Source organism: Pithys albifrons, chromosome 8 (assembly GCF_047495875.1).
Source record: "Pithys albifrons albifrons isolate INPA30051 chromosome 8, PitAlb_v1, whole genome shotgun sequence".
NCBI lineage: Eukaryota > Metazoa > Chordata > Aves > Passeriformes > Thamnophilidae > Pithys > Pithys albifrons.
The window spans coordinates 19799677-19820525 of record NC_092465.1 but is presented as its reverse complement, the minus strand read 5'-3'; the positions used below and the strand labels follow the sequence as shown (position 1 = coordinate 19820525).

At 39.9% G+C, this 20849-nt stretch overlaps 1 protein-coding gene across 5 annotated transcripts in view; it reads right to left on the bottom strand.

Moving 5' to 3' along the window:
- B3GALT1 (beta-1,3-galactosyltransferase 1) overlaps positions 1-20528 on the bottom strand; it is a 188759-nt gene extending 168231 nt beyond the window's left edge. For all 5 annotated transcript variants that reach the window (XM_071562598.1, XM_071562600.1, XM_071562601.1 and 2 more), the window contains exon 1: positions 20385-20528. The gene's annotated coding sequence lies outside the window, so the exon portion shown is untranslated. The remainder of the gene's footprint in view (positions 1-20384) is intronic.
- Between the last annotated feature and the right edge of the window lie 321 nt (positions 20529-20849).

The window sequence follows — 20849 nt, the reverse complement described above, 5'->3', positions numbered from 1 at the left end:
ATTTCCAGAGGAATTGAGAATCACAGAGTGGTTGAAGCTGGAAGGGACCATCTAGTCAAACTCCCCTGCTAAAGCAGGTTTTCTTAGAGCAGGTTCCACAGGATCACATCCAAGGAGGTTCTGAGTATCTCCAGAGAAGGAGATACTCAGAAAATAGAGCTGTGAGTGGGACCAAGGGAATTTAACGAGTTTAAACTACTCTTTGAAATCTAGTATTTGCTTGCTGAGTAGCAATAATGGAATCTTTACTAGAAGCAGGATTGTTAGACCTTGCTGTGATTCACTGGAGTTTCTATTTCATCTCACTGCTCCAGATCCTTTTTCTTACAGCTTGAATAACCAGTTTACAGCCATCCCAGAGTTGGGTGGAAATGCTGGGGTAAACACTTTAGTGACAATTAAGGGTGTAATATTAAGGGTGTAATGGCAGACTAAGATGATTCACCACTGTTCAGAACCCCTGGATCACTTCTGCACAACAAGAATCTATATCTAAATCCATATACTACAGAAATGACAATGTAGAGCTTTAGTGCCCTAGGCTGCATCCTCGAGTAGCTACAGTGCTGTCACCTTGAAACAGCCTCCAGCCCTGGCCTGTGATTCCAACACAAAACTGCAGAGAAGAATCCTCCCTGCCCCCACAGCCCATGCCTCTGAGCAGCCCAGAGTTCATGAAGCCTTTTGCAAACAATGTAGCATTAAGATTAAAGGTGCCATAGTCTGACCTTCAAATGGCTTTGAATTATTCTACTTGTCAGAAAATTGATCTCTCTGGACATTTAAGAATTATATATATGTGGTGTAAACCAACCAAACTAATTGAATGCCAACCCTTGCTCAAACACAGCAGTTTAGACAGCTCAGACACAGTATTTAAAGATATAAATTTATAAGTATTAGGGGAGCAGAAGCAGTATACCAGTATTTTCCCTAAGTCAGACCTCAAATTCCTGAACATTTCCCTGAGAGGGCTCAGGATTTGCATTTAGGTGCCTACGCTTTGGGTGACTGCTACTCTGGAAATAGAGATTTCACAGATGTTCATTTTGCCTCCTGCAAATAGCTTTAACAGGTCAGTGCCAAAGCCTACCTAATTTTCTTTCCAACAACATCAACAAGTATCATGAATGCTAAAATTAGAACCCACCACTATTCCTGTGCATTTTTCTCCTGTAGTAGTATTTAAAAATTAAAAATACTGGAAGCACAAAGCCAACTTGCAGACAAGTTGCAAGACGTCACTTATCATGTTGACTTTACAAAATTTTATTTGTGATAAACCCCTAGATTCACAGTTGACCTAAGAGATGAATCAGTGGATTGTCTATAATCCCATCAGATAAGAAGCTAAAGTCTGTAAAAATACAGTTTACTAGGAGATATTTCCTTTATTTTAAAAATGTTTTACAAATTCAGAATACACTATAATTCATATATCTGATATGAACTGAATCATTAACAGCAAGCTCCAAGTCTGTGCGAAGGGTCTGTTGTCCTTTGGTATATTTGCACTACTTCACCCAAAGGCACCAAGTTACATACATGTCAAAATGAACACTATAATAATAACAACATGATATGTAATACTATTATATATAATACTACCAATAATGATAGAGTGGCTCTAAAATGAAATATGATGTAAAATATGTTCCATTTTGAAATGGTATGTGGCTCTCTCAGAAACTATGTCGCTGGAGCAGACTTCAGTGAATACAACTACCAAGAATGCCTCCAGCGGAGTATCAATTAACTGCAATCTGCTATGAATGACCTCGGTGGACAGATACTTAGTTAAAAATCACATCTTCCTTCACAGGCTGTGCTGGTTTGGGCTGGGGTAGAATGTTCTACACAGTGCCTGGTATGGGGCTGTGTTTCAGATTTGTGCTGAAAACAGTGTTGATACTGCAGGGATGTTTTGTTATTGCTGAGCAGAGCTTGCACAGGGTCAAGGCCTTTTCTGATCCTTGTACAGCCACAGGTGAGGGGACTGGACTGGCAGCACCTGGGAAAGTGGGAAAAGGCCCAGCTGGGACAGCTGCCCCACCTGGGCACAGTGACATTATGGACCATATGGTGTCATGCTTAATATATAAAGCTGGAGGAGGAAGAAAGAAGGAGCATCTGGAGTGATGCCATTTGTCTTCCCAAGTCAGCATTACACCTGGTGAAGCCCTGGGCATCCTGAGGATGGCTGAACATGGGGTTTCCCACGCTCACTGGCCAGGTCTGAACAGTTAAGATGGAAGGAAAGAGAGAATAATGTATTTCATATTTTAAGAGAGAGGTGAAAAAGGTTTCCAGATGCTAAGACTCTTGGTTTATAAAATATTCTTCTTTGTATTACTTACAGAAATGTAATTAAGCTATTTCAGAAGTAAAGTAGAATGAAGATGGGATTGTAGATAACTACAGCAATTACAATGTCTAGTCCTTTTTTTTGAATGATTAATTTTACATGCTTCATTCATAAAAGCTCAGCTAAGTGAAAAACTTGTAAATGTATATAACAATAATTAAAACTTATAATCCACAGAGAAATCAATGATATAAAAATATTAAAAGCTACAGAAGGTGAGTTTTGCATTTCAAACTTGCACAGTGACCAGAGCCTTTGGAATGAATTTCAGATATTGCTTCAATACCAAAAGATCTCTTTAGGAAAAAGATGTTGGATCTTTATGAAAAAATTACAGAAGTTAAGCTGGAAGGAGGGTAAAGGAAGAGTAAAAGGTTGATTAGAGAAGAAAAAAAAAGTCTAAAATTTAGAAAAGGTTAGAGAAGTCAGTAATCTGCAAAAGCACGTTATCAAGGCTGTTTTTGGAAAATCTTTAGCTTAGTCATAACTTCATTAACTACAGCTGCATTTTGATAGTATCTGCTCACAGTTTTGTGAAGGCCAAGTCCAGCGGGTTTCAAATTGTTGTTAGCAATAACATCATGTTTTCAGACAGCTTATAGTATAAGACTGCGTATTGAAAGCATCTTTCAAGGTCAGGCGGCTGAGCCATGAAAGCTAAAATTGGTTGAAAAACTATAAATTTATGCCATATAGTATTTCAAGAGACTATAAACCCTTTTGTTGCACTTTAACTGCACAGTATAACTAGTGTCCTACTTGAATTCTAGCATGGCCTAATAATTCTATGAAATACCTTTTGTTTTCATCTCAACAAGACACTACTTGCTGCATATTTTAATTATCTAATTAAAGAGTATTCCCAACATTTTTGATTTTCTAATTCACTTTAAACAAATGCAGTAATTGCTAAGGAAAACACACTTGATCTCTGTGTACAATGTGTGAAAAACTTGCACCAAGGCTCAAAGGAGAAAAGCAATTAACTTCAAGAGAATAGCACTGTATTGATTTGTGAAATTTAAACTACTATATTAAAATGGAAATCGTTAGCAATATTTGGATAATTTTTGGAAATTATTAATGCTATAAGAATAAGAAACCAGTGATATGGTTGTCTAATTTATGTACTGCATTTACAGTTTTAGGAATACCAAACTTAAGGCTGTGTTTTCAACCAAAATAATTCCAATTTTACAGATTCTGAAAAAACCCCACAAAGTTCTATAACCAAGTAATTTTAAAGGTTTCTATAACAGATGTTGACATTTCACAGCTAAGCAGTTTTTCCCAAATGCAGTGGGGTAACTTCTCTTGGGAGCAGGGCCAGTCTGATCCCTCTACAGTTTACCCATCCTCAGTTTGTTAAACAACATACTACAGGCAACACAGACTTCCAGTCAAGTGACTCTGTCTTAAAAAAAGATACATGATCTTAGATTGTCAGGACCTTGTTCATTCCAAAGCATCTGTCAAATACATCAAAACACAGGTTTTACTTCTCATCTGCTCTGTTCTTTCCTCCGCTCCAGCCAATGTAGTGATTTTCTGCTCACCTAATCACAGCCCCACCCAAGAATCGTGTAGGACTGACATGGTGCTGTCATAGCCCACTGACACGTGTGCTGTATCTCGTACACCGCAGTGGCTCTGTCACCTCACATTACTGAGAACATCCATCTCACCTTCTTATTTTGTACAATGAGATGTGCTCTGTGAATGTATTATTCAACCCTAAGCACTCTGAGGTAAATTATCAGCGTTGTACATTGTACATGACTCCCATTATCTCCCACAGATACAGTGTAAGCTGCTCCCTAGCAACTGCAGCAAAAATGTAGCCCTTTAGGCATTTTTTCCAGCTAAAGAAACCAACTTTCTATTTTATGAACTTCATTTATAAAACAATCTTGGCTACTGTCAGCTCAAATTGTTCTGACTAATGGTCCTTAAGATGTGTTTTTAGCCCTTTCCCTAGTTTGGGTTCTGATACTGAAGATTCTCTTGCAAGCCTCTCACCTCAATGATTTTAGCACCAAGGAAAAAAAATATTTTTCCAAACCAAGAATACCTTCCCAATAAAAACTAACCATTTATACAAGAATTATAATCATGAGTAGAAATACATTTTAGATGGAAAATGCAACTTCCATCATGCTGGCAAGAGTGAACAGTTTGGATTTATTTTGTGGACTTCATTCACATACCAAATGGGATTGCAAATATTTTCAAAGGACTATAAGCTTTTAAGTAGACTATTGCTTCTTGTGTTACCACAAATTTATTTAAGTGAACTTAGTATCTGGGGCAAGCCAGAAATTACTCCTTGTTAGAAACACTTGCCTCATGCTCATGTCACCTTGTGAATAAAATGTGGCTGCTCTGAGACTGTTAGTCAAATAACACACCATAAAATATTTAAGGGGAATAACAGAATAATAACAGCTAATTAATATTGCACAAGCGAACAGAACCTTCCATCAAATGGCATCAAAATTTAGGAATTTCACCCACCTCTGCCAGGGAAAAGGGTGTTACAGCAGACTGGTAACTTCCTCCTATAACGTCAGGACTTCAAATTTGATGTTATGAGGCTGGTCAGGTTAGCACATTCAGGCAATGGTGAGTTTGGAATTAGTGCACTGCTGTGTAGGGTGAGACAAAACCATTACAAAAAATTGATGAGGGAATTGTTGAAAAGGGAAAGACTGGAGCAGACAATGCATCTTTGATACCTCCTGGTACCAGTTTGTTTGAAACTGGACACTTCCTTTGTCTTCCCACATAAGAAGTCAAGCTAAGTTTAGGCAACTTTGTATTTCTATGGGTCTAGCTCTAAGGTTGCTTAACTTAGGTCCCATGATTAGATGATCTTTGTTAGACTGTTGTACTTAATGTGGTGGCAGCGACTGCAGTCAAGGATAGCCAGAGCACAACCCTGTGCTGATCTTATATCCAGCAGAGCATATTTCCTAGTGAGTGAATCCCTCAACACCTCAAACCCCAAAGATCTGTGATGGTGAGACAGGCCCTGTGTAAGAGTTTTGTTCTCACCCTCTTTTCTCTGCCCTTCCAGCATGGTGAAAGTGTACTGAGTTATCTTACTGATAACTCATCAATGATAACTACACCTCCGAGGATCAGCAGTGACTAGATTTTGGCATCTGTCTTGGGTCATGTTTAGCTCTTTAAACAGTGTAATAATAACATGACAAGATAAATACATATACGCAAAAATACAATCTATATAGTTTGAGGCAACTTAGTGAGCTTTAAAAAAAAGTTCTATTGCTGCCAAAAAGAATTATATTGAGTCCATGCTACAGTGCTACATACAGAATCTATTAAATTGTATATGTTCCAGGAGTAACCACTACAGAAGCATTTTACATTTGTATATAAGTACACTCTTTTTCAACTGTTAAATAAAAAACTATCATGGAATGAAAAAATGAAATCCCTGGTTAAAGATGGTACTTAAAGAGCTACATATCATCAACTCCCAAGAGGTGGTGGGTTTTTTTAAAGAGTACAGGACTCACAATGTCAGAAAGTGAGTGAATGCGCTACTGATTTTTTCTTGTGCAACTGAGATAAGTGAACTAACTTAATCTGGACATAAAAAGAGCAAACAAACAAAAACAAAAGCAACCAACAAATATCCCAAAAACTCTATCACAATATCTTCTTTTAATGTAGCGTAAGGTAGAAAATATTTCAAAACTAACTTCTGTTTTCTTTATTAGACTACAGCTCCTTTCTCTAATTCTTTTTTCTGAACAACAAATACTTTAGAGAACATTAGAGAAAAACTTTTATTCCAAATAACATTCATTAATGCATTTTCTCTCTTGTTGCCTTTATTTATACAGGCAGTCCTGCTGCCAGAATTGTTGTTTTCTACTCAACATAAAAATTACAAGATCCATAAAAGTCACATGATTGATTCTGGGCTCAGTGAAGAGGTAGACAATTTAGATATTACATATTCTTACACAGTTGTATTTTCTCAATTGAGTCAACTTGCATAGCAAGAGCTTCATGCTGCTGTGATTATATTACTTCTCGTACAGGAGATATTTGGGTATCTTTGTTCTGCAGACAGAGTACAGTTTCAGTGTAGCTGTGCTCATTCAGAGTATTTACTATTTCGTCCACATAAAAAATAAAAGCACTGCTACTGTCACACTCATTGGCAATTTAAAATCAACCCTGAAAAATCTTAAACTAAAGGTGGTAATTATGCAAAAACTAAAGTATGTGTTTAAGTTTTCTGACTGGACATTGATACTAACCTATAAAAGACAAATAAGAAACCACTGGCACAGACAAGATTTAACTCCAGTTGCTCCTATTTGTGCAATGTTTGTTTTGTGGTCAGAGACAAGCTCAACTTTTACAGATGTGAACAATTGTCATCTACTACAATACCAAATTCAACTCAAAAACCCCTACCTTGCTTTCAAATGTACACCTTCTGCAACATTATTTTCTAAAGGGTGCAGAGCCCTCATGCTTCCAAAACTGCTAATCATGCCTAACCAGTTCACCTGTATCCTCTCTATCATGCTGTGAAATATATGTGCTTCAGTTGGAAATGGTCTAAAATAAGTACGTGCATGCATTTTTATCAATTCAAAAGAGAATTCCTACAGAGGCTGAAAAATTTAGGATCTACATCAACTTCCACTGGCACAAAGCCTTGTGGGTGGTCAAAAAGACAGCAGTTCGAGGACAGAAGAGCAAACAGCAACTGTTAGTTAGCCACAGAAAATAGCAATTCAAATAGTAAACAGCAAACCCAGGACAGCCTTATCCTTTCCCTTTAGGAAATTCTATCTATCTGTGCAACTGTTACAGAGCTCTAGAGGGAATAAAATCTGTCCTTTCACTAAAATGGGAAAAGAAAACAAACACCACCTCTGTTGCCTGGTACCTCTCTGATAGAAGCAAAGCATGTGCTGTGTGTGACTACACTTCAAGCATCCTCCTTAGCACCCTTTAGTGGAACACCCTGAAACAAAGAGTAAATGAAATTCACATACAAGGTTATGCCAATTTTGACATGACCCCAGAACAGAGTCCTAGACACCATCTCAATTGGTGAAGCAGACATGCATTTTCCAAGAAGTCACATGTCACTGCCACCTGAAGTCAAACACTAAACAGAAATTGGCATATTTAATAAAATGCCACTGAAATAAATCCCAGTTAGAATGCTGCTAAATGATGTGGCCAATTCCTGAACCAAAGTAATCATCTTCAGTGTCACCAGATAAGTGTATGTGTATGGCCAAACTTTGTGAACGAAGCTTTGGGAATGGCTGTCCCCACCTGGGTGTGCCCTTCCAGCCCGGGCAGTGGATGTTTTAGGTGAGGCACAGCGTGCACAGAACTGGCCCCACCCTTTAAGTCCTAAGGTCTATTTGCCATGGCCAAGCAAGCTTGGACAGTGACAGTGAAGTCCTTGGGACTGTCACAGCACCCAGTACTGACGGGGGCTGACCCTGCTGAGCATCCGAGATCTGACGGGATGGGATGGCAGGGAGGCATTGAACTGCCAGGGGATGGTCCCCACTGAGACTTGAACTCATGACCTTGGGATTTGGAGTCTGGAGTGCTCTTCATTACACCACGGGGCCGTCTCTCACCAGATAACTACCTAGCACCAAAAAGATGGCATTTCTATTAGAGCCATGTGTCTATGACTTTTGTATTGGGTAAACACTGGAGTTCAAACTGCATTTCCATGAGTGAGTTCAACATGGTATAGCTGGCACAGTGTTATGAATTCAACCTTGATGCACAGCTTTATTACTAGCAGCACAGTCTTTAGTTCAGCCAGAGTCTCATTTCACGAACAAACATCCTACTGACATTTCTGTGAGATTTATGTAATTTAGGTCTGCAGGGTCAGGGCTTCTGTATGTATCTTAATGATATAATTAAAAGAAAAACTGCCATACCACTACACAAGATATAATATTACAAGAAGCAGGAGCTGACTGTTTCCCTTTTAAGCTAACAGGCACAACAATTTCTAGGTAACACCTTTCAGTACAGTTCCATATTTTCTCATAACAAGAAATAACTAGGTTATACAAATGCCCCAAATGATGAAAGACTTATTCAGTACAGATACTAAACCCACAGGCTGCAGTTTTGGGGGATAAGGAAGGTATAAATCCTGACAACACTGTTCAAAAAAAGCTGTTAAATACATCGAAGCTACCTAAATCCTGAAAACTGGATTCACTGAAATTCAGGGAATTCCTGGCTTTTCACTGTCATGGAGGTGATCAACTATTGTTACTTTTGAAAAATATTTTATTTCTATCTATATACTTGTATATTAGCCTACCTTTTATGCATTTCTTAACATTTAATATGGTCATTTCATTCTTATGGTTCTGTTTATTGTAAATATTCTTTGCATAAAAACTATTTAAGCAGAATAATGATACTGTTTGAAGAATAACTCCAAGAGCTATAGTTGATATTCTTCTCTAAAGGTGTACAAGGTTATTACAATATTTCATTACCACAAAACAATACATCTTCAGATAGAGGCAGTATTAGCTTGTAATATTTCTTGCTACCATGGTACCAACCTTTCCTTGTAAAGCAATTTAATCACTTCTATATTGCTTATCCATGAAATATTAGTGCTGTGCTTCATGGGTAACATCTCCTGTATGTTCCTTACAATACAACTATAATACTTACAGAGTCAGAAAACCTATTTGTCTTTAAGGATGTCATTGCATATCATTGGAAAAAAGAACTGATTTTCCAGTTTTAAGTCCTCAAATTGATCAGTTTGGGGCTCTATTTTTTAAACGCACAAGTCATCACTATCATTCTTTCAGTTATCTTTCACATTACCTCCTATCAGAACTGTTCAAATACTACAAGTCTTTGCCTTTTGAGACAGAGAACAATCACATAAATTGTAATATACCATGAGATAAGCTGGTACTTATACATTTAATATTAACTATATTCTTATCTAGCTACTCTATACCAAAAGAAATTAAGATTACAACAATCTGTATTGTTTTACATTTGAAAGATGTGGCCATCACCTTCAAAAGCTCAACATGATTTTATTTTTCAACAATGAAAATATATAAAAGTCAAACAAATTTTAGTTTTCTCCATGAAAATAGTCCAGCAGATAACAAAGAAGAGATGCCTTTATTAATGCCTTGCCCTTCTTGGCAAATCAGGCAAAAATGTCATCCAGTGAGTTATGAAATCCTGGCACGTAAGAACAACATGCACAAAATGGAAGCAGTTACAGAATTCTGAGGTTGTGCACAAGACAGCATAACGGACTGGCAATTTCGGCATGCATAAATACATACATACAGCATATTTAGATGGCTTTTGAACTGAGAAATGGTGAAACAAACCTTCTGATCAGCATTTTTATCATCACTGTGCAAATGTTAGGCCAGGGTCTCAGGTTCATGAAGATTCCACTCTGCAGAAGTAAGTAGGCTGTGACAAAGGCAGGTGACAGCTGTGTGAGTCTGTAGTTGTCACCATGAACACAAACCAGGTGCCACTTGGCAAAGGCTCAACCAGGGAACCAAGCTGTAGTACCCCTGAGCTTCACCCACCCAAGCAAGCACAAGTGCCACCAGGTACCTGTGTATGTCCCTGTGTCTGAGAGTACTTTCAGAGCCAGCAGGTCTCATTTGGCTCTCCCTGCCGATCTCTACTGCTTGGGAGCAATTTATTCTGGCTGTGCCATGGCAGGGCCATGATGTGACTTTGAAAGAGATTCACCACATCCAGCCAGGACTGCTGCTCTTGATCATCTCTGGCCCACAAAAATCTGCTCTGGTATTCACAGCAACAGGGACTCCAGGAGCCCAAACTGACAGCATGATTCTGCTGCACTGTGTAGAATCTTCTTAACTTGTTCTACAGATAACCCAGTCTCAAAGACTGCAGAGAAACAAGTACTTTGTACTTTGAACACACATGCTTTGTCTTAAAGAGAATTATAAAACACTTCTAAAAATGTAAAATCAGATAATATATTTAATACAGCTGCTTGAAACCATGTTGTTAAAACAGTGACTAAAAATTACTTTCAAATAACTGCATGTTGTGTAAGTGGAACCTCATTTTATAGGTCATATTGGCCCAATGGCATAAAATGGATAGAGTCTGAAAGATGGGAAAAACATACTTTTAAAATTTTGGGTAGGTCAATAAAAGTTGGAGAACCCACACAGAATCCTTATTGGTATCTTGCTAGAAAGATCATTAACAATAAATCTGGTAGCAGAGGCTCTAAGTTCCAAGATATCAGGTAACATGCAGTCAAAGTCAAAACCACCTGAACCCAAAAGATCTTACACAAAAATTACACCAAGTCTGTCTTAACTTCACTGACCATTGTACAAAGTGCATTGGCATTGCCCAGATGTGACTGACCTGTTTGCTCATGCCACAAGTCTCACTACAGAGCAATCACCAGTAGAGAAATGAAAGCACCATGAACTTGGCTGAGGGACAACACAGAAAGCAGGGACACTTTACAGAAGGCAGTATCGATTAACACTTGTATGTTGCTCACTTTTACTGGGTTATAAAGAAATTTTCCTCTCAAGAGTTTTCAAATTATGAAGGAGCTGATTTCCAGGTGACCTTAGCTGTGACACATTAATACATGACTTCCCCAGACTTTGTGGTTAATATACAAAATGGGTGTGATCTGGCCTACGGTCAAACTCCTGAGCCTTGGTCCGTGCCTCTAAGCAGATCTGGGATCCCACGACAGCCAGCCAGCCCAAATGATCTGCAATAACCCAGCCAACAACAGTCAGATGCCTCAGTCAAAAGCTAGTGATGAAATGTAGCAGCAGGCAGAGGCTCAGGGGAGCTGTCTCTCTCCTCCAGGTGGGCTGTCTCTGTTCTGACAATTCTTTGCAGGGCAAACCAAACCCAGCAGAAGCCTGCTGTGACTGTCTCCTTGTTATACGATCCACCACTTCTGCTGCATCATCCATGCTCATTCACACGTTTTACTATGATTCGATGCATAGCCTGATATCTACTACAAGTGCAACATCTTCAGAGCAAAGCCCATTACTTTTGACTCAGTTATTTTCTGTGAATTTTTATTGAGCTGTTTTGTAGTGTGTAATTTTATGTTTTACTTTTTAAAAATATTTAATGAACTTTGTTTCAGAAAGCTGAGATGACAAAATGTCTGAAAGTGGACAGCTGATGCTATAACATGACTGTCTCCAAAAACCTGCATGTGAGCCTTTTGTTTTTACTGCCAAATTCTCTTGCTACCTACTTTTGTCATGATTGTTCATGAGATTACAGGACTGCCTAATTGTGTCACACGTAAAGAACAGTTTTACAGTGTGAGCTGCAGTACCAAAATCAGTTTGCAGGAGACTTCAGGAGATATCAATACCAAATCTCAAAAGAGAAAGAATTTTCTACAAATGAAAAACAATTCACAGTAAACATCTTATTTTGGAACTTCTCAACAGAGTTGTCTATTTACATTTCAAGGTCGTACCATTAACAAAAGTAATTAATTTCCCTATTATAAATGAATAAACAGTACAGAACTTCTACAAGTTACTTCTTAGTTTAACTACTATTTTGTTTGACGCCTTTATGTACACTTCTTCTGCTCACACCCACACCTATCAAGAATTTTTCTTTTCTCCTGAGAAATACTCAGAAGAAGATACTAAAATACCATCTTATGGGGATGTCCTCCTCACTTGTAACTAGGACATAATGTGTTGAATTCTACTCCCAATGACTTCTAATTTCATAAGCTAGACAGAATATATGGTTAAAGCAACATTTTTCCCAGTAGCAGTATATTTTCCATGTGAAATATTTAATATGATCCAATTTGCGACACCAGTAGCAGACTGGATGCTCAAATTCTATTCCAGACTTTTCCAGTCCGTTTCAAGGCCTGGTTAATCAATGGGAATGTTTGACTTTGAACAGTAATGTGAAAGCTGCACATGAACATTTCCAGCAAGTAGGCCAGTCTCTTTGGGGTTTGCAAAACACTTTTTCACCAGAGCTGCAACACAGCCAAATATTTGTGTAACAGGTATCACAGAGCAGAAGGAGTAACGTGCTCTTTAACATACTGATCAGGTAGAGGTGAATCTCAAGCAAGAAAACCTGAGACATAGGACTCAACACCACCTAGTTGCCACTAACTTGGTGAGAAACTTTCACTTGAAACTTAGTTCATGTGATGAAAACCTCATATATTTGAATCTCTCAGCCCACTTTTAGAAGTGCTCTTTACTTTCTAGCTTATTTTAAGCAAATAAAGTAAGAAACTACATATAGCAGAATCTGGCTTATGATTAATTTGAGATAAAATGCATTTTCTGTGGCATTTTAAGAAACATCTAGCATAATACACAAAAACTTGGCAAAAAGAAAAACTACCAGCTTTACTAAAAAGTCTGAAATCCAAGCAAAATGTATTATTTTTCTACATGGAAAAATCTTGCAAATTCTAAAAGCTTTATATAAACATTAATATAATAGATTTTTACAATATAATGCCATGAACGTACTAATGCCATTCTTACTAGCTGCCAAACAAACCTGATGAATCCCTGAGATTTAAAATATCCTCTTATAAAGCACATAAAGAAGAAATTGAATTCTTTCAAATATTTTGTGGATGGCCACTACAGTGAGGCTTCATTTGCCTATATGAAAGTATTTTTTCTAGGGAAGAACATAGTGAAATTTGGCTGATGGATCTGAAGTACCTTACAGAAATTTCAGACAAATGATTGCATACATCTTAACACAAGAAGGTATTGTCATAATTAAACAATGTAACACAAGTTCCACTTCTTAGGATGACAGTCAGTTTCAGGCTGATAAGCAGCACAAGTGGCACTGCTGCTAAATGTATTCAGCACAAATTCAGCAATTAGCACTACCATGGCCTGTAAGTACTGGGGGGGGGGGCGGAAAAACTATGCAGGCTGTACACTAACAGTGTTTCAGTCCATCACATCCTTGCAGGCTACCATGAACTCACTATTCCACATTCAACTAATCTTGAGCTGCATCAGCCAACAGACAGCTGACCATGATTTGCAGCTGCTATACCCAAGGACACATTTGACATGAAGTAGCACTGTGAGTTTCAGGCATACTATGCAAATGGATACACCAAAATCTTTCCTTGTGGCAAACTGTCTCGTCCTGGTTGCTACAGTTTCCAGCAAACACCACCTATTAGATACATCAGGAATCTGACTTTAAACCAGCCATGACAACATTTAAATAGTAGAAATTCATAGCAAATGTGTTACATACTTGAATAGATGCTAATTTGATAAAGCTATTTTGGTGAACTGTATTGTAGTGCAAAACAAGATAAAAGAATTCTATTGCTGCAACTAACCACAGTTGGCAAGACAGTCTTGTAGACAACCAGATTTACACAGCAGATGACCTCTTCAATGGATAGTAGAACAGCTGGGGCCTTTCTTCAAAGGATATAAAATGTAATTCTTTAAGCTAAATATATAAAATAACAAAGCAATAGACTGACTACTAAAATAGTCCTGTACTTCTGCCAATTACTTGAACAACAGTAAATCAAGAAACAGAACAGCACTTCAGGCTGAAGTTTGACAAGCCCATAAGGCAATTTTTAACTGCTGCTGTTCAACCATCTCAATCTTCTCTTGCATTTACCATTATAGTTCTATGTTGTTCCCCTGCACAGCCTTTGTAAGGTTCTCTGTTAAGCAGATTCAAGCTGGCAGAAAGTGGAGGTTTAGTTTGGTTTTTTTTTTAAACCAGTGGCCAATGGGGCAGTGGTCTTCTGCCAGACTCATGTGCTGAAGTATTCTGCAAAGTGTTAGGAAGGATGGAGTTACTGTGATGGGGGAAAGAGAAAACAGGATGATCACAGACAGGTTGCTGCAGTCACTTACACTGCTGTGAAACCACATTTATTACTAAGTAACACTAAGTAGTGACACAGCACAGTAATAATACATTTTGAATGTTTAAACCTCCCTCTAAATGCTGTTTGCAATGCAGCAGCTCTTCAAAGTCATGCTCTGAGTATCAAATGACTAGCCTGGTTTTGAACAAGGAACATGAAGAGGTCCTTTCTGCATGGCTGGCTTCCAGCCTAACCTCTAATACAGCTGGGAGGGAGGAGGGGAAAAGCTTTGGTTATTATTGAAATGTGGTGCACAAATGGAAGGTGATTAATTAGATGGTATTGGAGTTAAGATTGTTGTGTAGTGAATCCATAGAGAGGCTAGGAAAGCATTGAAGTTATTTGAGTAAATGTCGCTTTGCACTCCAATATTTTTAAAAGCTTCTTTGGTTTTAATTAAGAATAATTTTAACAGCAATCAGTGTGGTCAAATACCATATATCATCATTCTCAATTTCCCAATCAATGTAGCTGGAATAAGTACTATGAATGGTATTTTTCAGAGTTTTCTTTCTGTTTTATCTGGTCTGGATTTTTGGACACAGCACTAACCTATTAGTCTTATGAGCTCCTGTTTACTGAGGTTCAGAAAAACACAAGGAAAATGAAAACCTGTGTTAAGTAATTTTTGAGATTTACACTCTTGACTGATATGCCACAACACTTTTATTCCTCTCAGACATACATGCAAAAAAACCTTCTAAGGAATGATACTGCTGGCAAAATTAAGAAGCCTTCACGGACAGAACTAATGCCATGATGATGGCAAAGAGCTCCAGAAGCATCATGCAGGACTCAGAGTGGGCAAAAAGTTGACAAATAAACTTCAGTGTAGATAAACATAAGCTAATACAGCTAATGAAAAATAATCTCAGTCAGTCATGTACACACCATGCCGACAAATGATTGGAGAAAAGCCTCTAGCAGTCATTACTGGCAGATCCCTAGAATTTACAGTTTTATATAAAACAGCAACAAAATCACTTAGCAAAACACTGGGCATCATGAGGAAAGTCATTGAGAAGACAGAGCATATTTATACAACCTTGGCCCACCCACACCTCAAGTAGCATTTGAAGTTCTGGTCTCTGCATCTCAAGGACAAACTCCAGTCAGAAAAGGGCAAATGAAACATGAAAAGGATGGAGTGCCTGCCTTAGAAAAAGAGACTTAAGGGGATCTTCAGTTAGGAAAGAAGGCTGAAGTAAGATATGATCAATCAAACCATGACTGTAGTGAATAAACTAATGCAAAACTGCTTGCTAAATCCTCCAGTAATAGAACTAAGGGATTTTTAACAAAGCTAGCACATTAGTTTATAAAACATTAAACGGCTTCTTTACAAATCTAGTAGTAAGCTTTCAGAAGCTGCCACTACAGGAGGATGTTACAGTAGTAAGCATCAGCAAGTTTGAAAAAGACAAGTTCTTGGTTTGCATATCCCCAAATGGGCTCTGAAAACACCGAGATATATACAAACCATCCCTAATATGAAAACTAAGTATACAGGAAGAGTAGAAGGAAATAGGCACATTAGATGACCAGGTTTGTGTACAGGCCCTAACAGCATCCTTTAATGTCACTGCTGGAGACCAATGCCTGAGTTTGAAGGCCCAATGGTCTGATGTAGCAGAGCTTTTCTGATGTTCTTTAGTTTTCTCTAGCATCTTCTGCTGAGCTCTGAAAAACCTAGACAAGTTACACCCCTGCTTCTTATCTGCTGTGAAAGACAGAGGTCAGATAGGAATAACAGACCATTAGTATAAATTCTAACATACAATATCCTACATGAAGCAATAAATTAGTACTATATCTTTTAACAAAAATAAGGGTCAGACCCAGAAGGAAATATTTGTATTAGTCCAGCCAGTGTGACCCCAACACAGCCCCAGATGTTGTTCCACAGCAGGATCAGCTATTTGAGTGAAAATGTAGCCACCTGCTGAGGGACAAAAGAAACAAACATCAGCCCCTTAAACAGCTGAGCTGCAGAACTGCTCAAAGGGAAGAAAGGTTAGGCATGTAAGTCACTTGCATTTTTACTAACGCAAGTCTCAGAAGATAGTAAGAGTTAAAGCCTACCGGTATTCAGATGGCAGTCTTACAAAACTGAGTGCAAAAGCCAGTATCTGTAGGGTGTTTTCTGCCCTCTTTTACAGAAGGTGTTTATACATGAAATAGGCATATTATAATTGAAATATTTTGAGGCTACTGATAATACAGAACACCCGCAAAGGGAGAAGGTATGCTGGCAACACTCCACAGAAATGAATAAATATATCTCAATAGAATTCTCACGTCATTTCAGTTATATAGCATTTTATTCATTCACTGCACTCTTAACCATTAGCTTCCTCTCCAGTGTTTGGCAACTTCTTCTTATTCAGACACAAAGAATACACACTTACGTATTTCATAAACATATGTAGAGGTACATTTTGTGATACAATAAATTATACACATACATGTATTAAATTACACATTTTAATGCTTAGTGGAAAAATAAAATACAGTTTTGACCAGTAACTATTGCAAATATCTAGATTACTCCCATTACTTTGAGAGGTTAAATTGAGAACGACAAAAATCAGAATGACAAGGGTTAAATAAAGGTGCCCGCTCCCCGCTGCAGATGCAATTTTACATTTTAGGTAGTGATATGAGAAGAGGGGAAAGGTATGCTCCTAAATAAGTTTTGTAATTAATTATCACACTCTGATTCATCTCTGTATTAATACTACCCACAAGCAGGCCTAAGACTCTTGTTCATCCTTTCCTGCTCCTGGATGTACTCGAGAAAGCTGATCTCGGCCACCAACATATCTGCAGTCTGCACAGCTCTGCCAAAATTATGCCTGCCTACCTATCAGTCAAAGAACACCTTGCCCATCTTCACCTCTGTCCCTGTGTTGAAGAGCTCTGTTCTCAGCATCAGGAGCTGAATTCCTGTTTAAGAATATCTTTTCTAAGTTCTTTGGAAAGCATTCACAGGAGACACAGGAGCTCAAGAGGATCACTCTTTGGTCATTCACACATGCCCAGGCAGTGTTAACCAGCAGCACATACTATTACCATTTGGAAACATACCAGGCTTGTGAATAAACTACAAAGGGAATACATAGATGCTGAGGCATTTTATACTTCTGTTTATCTGGAATTCTGCAGAGGTTCCACACATCAGCATTTAGAGTTGCTGTGTTTGCTAACAGCTACAAGTCAGTATTTTAACTGCAGTTCAGAAACAGCATTAGCTTTTCGAAAAAGATCAGTATACCATTCTTATGAACTAATACAACTGGGAAATACCTCATTCATTCATTTGTTCATCGTTACTACGAGCTCCTGCAACTCTTCAGTGGTTCAACTGAATGTACATACATAGTTATTTCTACAAAGCATGATACTTGTTTTCCCTAGCTGTATTAAAAGAAATAGTTTTCCTAATAGTCATGGCAAATTACATCAATACTATTTTAATATCCATCTTTATCTAAACAACTAAATAGACAGCAGGTTGGAGAATATTACAGCATTGTGCTTCAATTCCAGATTTATTATGTTACATGTAGCAATACTATCTTATAAAAATTACTACTATAAAAGCAGCTTAGGAAAATCCAAGATATTTTTGAGTGTCCTTTTAGTTGCGAAGCATATAGATGGACTCATGTACTTTTATATAGAAGAAAACCACGAAAAGCAAACTAACAATTTCTGAAATTTCTGCATTCTCCTCTTTTAACTAGGGATAAGCATTATATAATGATAATACTTATGAATATTAATAAATTTATAGCTGGTTAATATTTTTAACAAGTAAATAATTACGACACTTATATTCACTCTAGTGGTGGGACAATCACTGCTCCTAAAAAGTTCACTACTTCTTAACAGACAGAAGTGAAATAAACACTGAATCGTACACCCTTCCAAAGTTATACAATTGAAATATTTTGATCTTTTAGAAAAGGTTTTCTTAGAACTGTGCAGGGGAAAAAAGTAGTTAAGACAAAGATTAACTATGCAACAAATACAGTGGCATACATTCTCCTGTATGCATGTCGTCTTGGTAACAATCCAGGTGAAATGAGTGTCACAAAAAAAGACTGCTCATATGCTGAAGGTTCTACAGTTTACCTATTCATAAACTAGAATTTTAGATTAAAAATTGGTGTCACTCACAAGGGGAAAAAAAAACAAAACCACAAAAATTTTGGGTTTTCTTTCCTAAGACTGAACATAAGGAAAACACAAGTGAGGTTACAAGGCAGAGTCGCACAAATGAGTGCATCTCAGTCATTGCATCATGACTATGTGCAACATACCTGGATCAGGACTGCTCACTAAATTAACCTAAAATAATGACACTGAATCAAGTTAACTACATGAGGTTTCTGAAATACTGGTTTGATAATACTGCATTTGATGATTCTATGTAGATCCATCCAGAATCGGTGATGTACAGGAATTGACATTAGCAATTTCTATCCTGTCAAAAATGTTACTTAGTGGGTAAGTATGCAGGGAGGGAGGGAACAATATTAACCTGTATCAGTTATAAATTCCACATCTCAAATATTTTACACTTAATTGTGCCTTCTCCACAGCTGTAAAAACTGGGTTTCAGCTCCCCAAAGTAGTCAGTGCATGTATGTGTAACAATGGTGTTTGCACTGGTTATTCACCCTTGCATCTATCACATGATTTTAAAATATTCTGAAAACATGTTATGAATCACATGATTGAATGCATTCTTATACCAACTAGTGTATCGGAATAATCTATCAAGAGAGAAAAAGATCAGTACAGTCCTAGAAAGTAGAAAAGAAAGCTTAAAGCTACTACAAAAGAATGAAAAAAAACGCAAATCAAACGAAGAGCTCTTTACGTATTCTCTAGACAGTGTTTCTTTATGTTTAAAATGCCCAATCCAACACATGCAAAATAACCCAGAGATCATAGGAACCATTTCCTCTTCAACAGTTAATTGTGGATGTATCCAATTTCCTACTGAAACAATGTCAAAACTCCGTATTTCCATGATTGGAAGATCAGGTACTTCATCACAAAGTCTGGCAAGAGTCCTCCAAGTGTTATATAATCAAGATGCTGAATGTTTATATGGACATCTATACAGACCATCTAAAGTCTCTTTTTATCTAAATTAACAAGATTTGACAATCTTTCAAAGCCTTCCAGTAATACCACTAAAAGTACAGCAGCTTGAAGAACAATGGAAAAGAGTGCATAGGGATAAGCGGGATTTCATCTTTGGAATTCCTCAGTCTCAACAGCCAATGGTCATGTATCAACCGTCACCGTTACACTTACTTTAAAATAACTTTTCCTTGAGCTCACTGTGCTGACAACTTTAAGATACAGTCTGCGGCCACACCACCACCATCAGCACCACCGCCGCCTTCGACTGTGTGAATCGCCCAGCTGGGCGCCCGGGACCACCTCCGAGTGTAAAATCCTCCCGTGCTGGGAAGTTCAAACCGCCGTCCCCAGACAGCCCGCTCGCACTGACCGATCTCAGCGCCGCCGGGCCGGGCCGGGGCACTGCCACCGCCCCACGGGACCCGCCCTGCCCGCCACCACGGCCAGCAGCGCCGGGGACACTGATCGGCGGCCCCGCTCGGGGGCCCTCCCGAGCCGACGGAGCGGAGAGGGCAGCGCCGCAGCCCCTTCGCCAGCCCCGACAGGCGGGCTGATGTCGTCTCGCGCCGCGGTACCCACGGGCACCGCCGGGCAGCGGCAGACCAAGTTCCCACCGCGCCGCCGGTCCCGCCCGGGGACCGAGCCGGCACCGCCGCGCCAAAGGGAACAGCAAGGGGTGGCGAGAGACCGCGCCCGCCCGCGCCCCCCGCCGGCCGCGGCCCAGCATCGCCGTCCGCCCCCGGCATCCCGCCCGCCGCTCCACCCGCGCCGGCCCCGCTGCCCGGCGCTGCCGCCGGCCCCATCAGCACGAGGCGCAAGGGACGCGTTGGGGAGATGGGCATCCGCCTGGCCCCGGCCGGACCTTACCGGCCGTGTTCGCCGCCCTCGCCCGCCTGGGCGTTCGCCGCTGCCGCCGCCGCTCGCCGCCCCGCAGCCGGGGCGCATCCCTGCTCTGCCCGCACCGCCACCCGCACCGCGCGCGCCGCACGGGAGCGCAGCGCGGGCACCGCCGGGGCGCGCCCTCGCCGACTGACGGCCCCCTACAGCCAATCGGCGACCGCGCAGCGCTCGGGGGGCGGGACGGAGTGACAGACAGGGACCAATGGGAGTCGGCTCGGGAGGCAGCGCCGCTTCCGGACGGGGGGAGCCGCGCCGCGGGTGAGGGCGCCGCGGTGTGCGGCACCGGGGCTGGGGTCGGAGCGCACGGCCGGGCCGGGCCGAGCCGAGCCGGGCCGGACCTGGGGCAGCGCCTCAGTGTCTCCGGGAGGCGCTCCAGTCCCGGCGGAGGCTGCGGGCGGCAGTACCGCGCGCGGTTGGGCCGGTCTCGCCCAT